Source organism: Triticum aestivum, chromosome 3B, assembly GCF_018294505.1.
Source record: "Triticum aestivum cultivar Chinese Spring chromosome 3B, IWGSC CS RefSeq v2.1, whole genome shotgun sequence".
In the NCBI taxonomy this organism is placed as follows: Eukaryota; Viridiplantae; Streptophyta; class Magnoliopsida; order Poales; family Poaceae; genus Triticum; species Triticum aestivum.
This window is the reverse complement of record NC_057801.1, coordinates 62760591-62766108: the sequence shown is the minus strand read 5'-3', so window position 1 is coordinate 62766108 and position 5518 is coordinate 62760591. Positions and strand designations below refer to the sequence as shown.

The 5518-nt window shown below is 40.2% G+C and overlaps 1 pseudogene; it reads right to left on the bottom strand.

Annotated features, from left to right (window-relative positions):
- Positions 1 to 215: 215 nt before the first annotated feature.
- On the bottom strand, positions 216 to 4066 carry LOC123067310 (putative disease resistance protein RGA4; annotated as a pseudogene).
- Positions 4067 to 5518: the final 1452 nt, after the last annotated feature.

Genomic DNA, 5518 nt, shown 5'->3' with positions numbered 1-5518 from the left:
ACCATTCCGGGAAATTCAGTGCAGCAAAGGCCTCCAGCCCCAAATTCAGGAATAAATAAGTGAAAGCATACCACACAGACAGGAGGTTCAGTACAGCAAAGCCCTGTGGCCCAAATTCAGAAATGAACAAAACGAAGTTCGATACAGTATTTATAGTGCACCTGCCCAAAGGAAAACAGGGCACTTCCTTTCTTCACCAGCTCACTACACATCCATCATGGTATTTGCGCATCTTCTGCATTGACAGGCTTCCTCAATTTAGTACCTCCGATGCTTGTCCCGTTGAAGCCAACCACACCATCAGTCCTATGCTGCCAACGAAACAGACCAATATACTGTAAGAAGCTATGAGAATTGACAAGAACTTAATATGGTTACACATGTAAGAAGTACACACCCATCACACACGAAATGTGTTGCTTAGTTAATGTTTTTCCTGTGGGCAAGGCAAGGAAAAAAATCACAAACACGTTGGTACAATTTTGTACATGCCGAGATCTAGCATGAGTATAGCTACAATTTTGCAGTCCTCTTTTCGGAAAGAAACCCCATTTTGTAGTCTTGCACCACATACAGAACTGGGGTATGATTTTTCTGAATATGAGATCAATGTCTCAACAGCTATTATTACTCATATCTGCTAATGGAGATGCCAATATTATAAATTCTAAGAGGACGATCATGAGAATTTAAGCAACTCTAAGAGGACGATCATGAGTTTCCAATGCATGTTAGTTAGAGATGGAACACACATAAGCAACTTAGAGCACCATTATACAACACTTAATGACTTGTTGCCTACAATCTGCCGCCCTACTGGTGTCGACATCTATTAACCAAAGCTTTGTTGGAATATGTACAAGCACAATATGTCTAATCATTTCGGTTGCATAAGCATATAAAATGGTATACAAGGTGCATCCACTGAGGCAGAAAATCGACTTGTTGGAAGATGAATCAATGTCGAGAGAATCAAAGACAATACAAAATATCCGACTAGTATACAATGTACATATATACCTTGAGCCGCGCGTCTAACTGGTAGACAACGAGTAGACATCCAGGTCTTTGCCATGAAGTCGCTGGTGATGGTTTTGAAGCCCAAGCACCCAGTGGGAAGAGATCTCTTGCGTATCCTCGCCCAGCCCAAGCTGCTGCAAACTGCCCAGCCCCTCTACACGGCTTAAGTTCAGACAACCACGTACTTGCAGGTCTGTCACTAGAGGGAGATTGGAGACCTTCTCCAGGCCTTCACATTTCTCAATATGAAGGAGCTCAGTGAGGTGTGGGAAGTCCTCCACGGCCTTTAAGTTGTTTGTTCTAATTAATTCGATCTTCTTCAAGCTGACAGCGTCCTCTCCAAGTTGTCGCGGTAGAGCCCTCAGCTTTAAGCAGGCTTCAAGTTTCAACCTTACCAAACAAGGAAACAAACACAACCTAGCAGATTGGGCATCGTCCTTTCGAATCTCAGCAACTTCATTTGCTCCCCCTTCATCATCAGCATCTTCTTCTTCTTTTTCTTCAAAAAAAAGACCACTCCTCCCAGTTGGGCAAATGCTTGAGGACTAACCATTCAAGTTTAGGAAAAGCAACTAATTCGTTGCATAGGGGATCACCCTTCCCACAACCGACAAATTCAGGGCCAACCTTGGTAACTGCATATGCTCCATCAATCCTTAGAAATTTCAAGTTGGGTAGCTGGGCAATAGGTGGAAGATACACACATCGTAGATTTCTAAGGGTCACGTGTGCCAGCGAAGACAAACAGGTGCTACCAAACCAGTAGGGGTACTGCCGACCAAGGAATCCAATAATATGTAGGGTTTCCAGGTTGCTTGGAGGTATTAGCTGCTCAAAGACCTCCTCAGTGCTAACATCTTCTGAATATGATCTCCACTCCAGTACTAGTCCTTTTAGATGGTTTTTGTTCGCCAATAATGTATTACTATAGCAAGACGCTCTTTCCAATTTAACCAACGTAAGATACCTCAGCAATGACAAAGATGACAACTCTTCCGACTTCCATCCATCTTGTACATCAGCATTTTCAATTCTTGCCCCAACCGGAAACCCTCGTAAATCAGTGAGGAACTTCAGTTTTCCTACCCCTTTCTGAACTTCATTTATATTTGTGTGAAGAAGACTAAGACATCTTAAACTGTACTGTTGGGATATCGTCGAAGGAAGACTGTGCAAAGCATCACAATAATTCAAGCTCAAAATTTGAAGGTTTTGTAGGGAGCCAATGGATTCCGGAAGACAAGATATGCTAGTATAATCAAGATCAAGTAGGCGTAGATGTATCGTCTTCCTATATAACCTGGAATGCTTTGTACAAGTGAGTAATTCAGTACCAAAACACGAAGAAGCAAAAATCTCTTGAACAATGCTCTATGCTCCATGGACCATGAACACTAAAGAAAGTCCTCACCTTAGCTTCCACCTTATTCATGCTAGGCAACACTAATTTATCCTTCTTACTCACGGCAGTAACTCGTCGTAGTTTTGACATATTCTCACCACTTAATGTTTCAATATCACCAATAAAACACTCTTTTTTTGATATACTCAAAGCAATCTGTCTTAAGAGGTCATGCATTTTGCATTCAGCCTGGTTAAAAGATCCGTTATCTGGTTGGAGGAGATTTTGATGGATTAGCTCATAGTAGTACTCCTCTGCTGTGTCTTCTAGAAGTTGGCCTTGTTGCTCCTCAATGAAGCCTTCAGCAATCCATAACCAGGTAATTACACGGCGAAGAATGGTAGAATCTTCAATATACAATGCACAATAAAGAAAACACTGCTTCAGACGATATGGTAACTCATCGTAGCTTAGATACAAAACTCCTTCTATTTCATTAGACAACATGTTCTGGGAGCAAGCATATCTTCTCAAAATCTTTTTCAACTCATTATCTGTTCGATTCCTGCTTGCCAGAACACTAGCGGTAACTTTCATTGCAAGAGGGAGGCAACCGCATTTACGAATAATCTCAATCCCCGTGTTTCTTAAATTCTGCACTTCTTTCTCATCAATATTCATGCTCTTCCAAAGTAGCTCCCATCCCACCTCTACTGACATGAGATCAACTCGATGGGTATGCTCTACGCCTATTCTCCTTGTAATTTGATCATCTCGTGTGGTTACCAACATTACTCCAGATGTTGTTTTGTGTAACGCAGGCCTTAATAGATCCATCCATACATTGGAATGCCATACATCATCTAGAACCAGAAAGAAACTCTTTCCCTCTATTGTTTCTGCAAGCTTTCTCTGTAGCTCAGCTATGGTTTCACCTTGCTCATGATGCACACCAATATTTCGGAGCACCTCCTTCAAAAGAGTTACTTCACTGTAGTCTTGCAAAACACAAATCCATGCATGCATCTTGAAGCTTCCTTTTATTTTTTGGTCATTGTATACTTTATGAGCTAGTGTTGTCTTACCGACTCCTCCGGTTCCAACAACATCGAGCTTGTAAGACTTCTTTTCCTTGTTTGCAAGCACCAAGTCCACCAACTTCCTGCTAGAATGTATGATTTCCTTTCCCACAAGGTTGGGCTCAACAAGGTTGGAACTTCTTATCAGTTTGGATGTTGGACCACTTCCATTAGGTTTTGCACTACTGTTGAATGTTAAGAATATTTTGTCCTTTGAAATGTTCTCTATCTTTTTGTTGAGGGTCCTAATCCGAACAGCAATGTCACGACGTGAACCAATATTACAAAAGCAAGGGAAAACTGAATGACCTTTACATGCAGCTGATTTACTTGATAATGATGAAGGGTGGTTAGGAAGTAGCTTGCTTCCTTTGCATTTAGCCACGTTCAGAATTTCATCAACATCATATATAACATCTCTCAGTTGGCCAAGCCAATTGTTTACTGCTAACTCTTTTGCCCTCCTTTTCTCAGCATCATATATACAACACTGAATTAGTTCAACTCGTTGTAGCAGTTTTGTGAGCTCTTCTTCCACCCCTAAGATTAGTATGGCTTCATTGGTAATGATATCTTGCAACTTACTAGCACATGATCGAAGTAGAGCTTCTAGTATGTTCCCCATGGATGAGGCAAACCCGGCGCTAGAGATATCCACCAAAGAACACCAGGGTCAGGGTGACTTGTTTAATTTTGGCATGGCAATAACCAAAAGCTGAAAATTAACAAACAGGGTATATTAACATGCTTTGAATTGAGACAAGTCTCAGAAAATATATTTAGGACAGATGTTTCCTACAAGCAGTGGTAGTTACCATCACTTGCGTTTTGTATGTTGTTTGTAGTATCCGTCAAAATAGAGAGTATGTACGTGTAGTATGTAGTATATAATAATGATTAGGTAATATATATACTAATTTTTAGGTAGTATATACCATGTATTGAATATGTTTTTTTTACGTACAAATATGTACGTATTTCACAAATATAACAAAAATTATGGTATCATATGCAATTTTTTCATGTAACTTGCTTTGAAATATCTTAGATATAGTATATGAATATATTTAAAATGATAAAGTAGTATATATAGTACCACGTGATAGTATATGAGACATATAGGGTAACTACCACTGGGTGGTAGAATGGATTTTCCTTATATATATACGGACGGTCTATTCTGCTAATATTAGTAGAATAACTATTTTGCACACCACTTCGGCACTGCACGCTCAACAGAAGTGCACTGCATCATTTTGACAACGAGCACTGCAATAGAGATTACTGAACTTCGCGTCGGAAAAAGCTGCACGTAATGTTTTTTCGGTACTGTTTTCACTCTAGTTTTTTAACCGTTTATCGGAATGAGGCGTATAATATACCGTTGGAAAGCTATGGATTAGGCGCAACTTTGCCATGTTGAACACTTTTCGAGATTCCTCACGGTTTAAGAGCAGTTTCAAAAACGGCGCGGCGGATGACGAGTGGCAGCGGACGTATTTTCGCGATTTTTTCTAAACCGCTGGTTGGAATGAAGCAAATGGTACGCCGTTGGATAGATATCGTCGAGGCGCATCTTTTTCATATATAAATCTTTCTCTAATTCGTTACGGTTTAAGAGCAGTTTCAAATTTACTAAATCGCGGAATTCTGTTTTTCAAATTTTTTCAAATTTTCGGTACTGTTTTCGCTCTAGTTTTTGAACTGTTTGTCGAAACGAGGCGTATGATACGTCGTTGGAAAGCTATGGACAAGGCGCAACTTTCATATGTAGGAATGGTTTTGAGATTTCTTATGATTTTAAGTTAATTCTGAAAATCGTGCGGCGGAGGACGAGTGGCAGCGGCCGTTTTTTTTATTTTTACAAATCGGTTGTCGAAATGATTCAAATGATATGTCGTCGGAAAGATATCAACGATACGCAACTCTTTCATGTAGAACACTCTCTCTAATTCTTTACGGTTTAAGAGCAATTTCGAATTTACCGAAATACACACACTGTTTTTCGCAACACCCAAATCGGCGTGGGTACTTCATTCGACTGAAAACTGCACTGCTTCAGTCGAAAATCGCACTG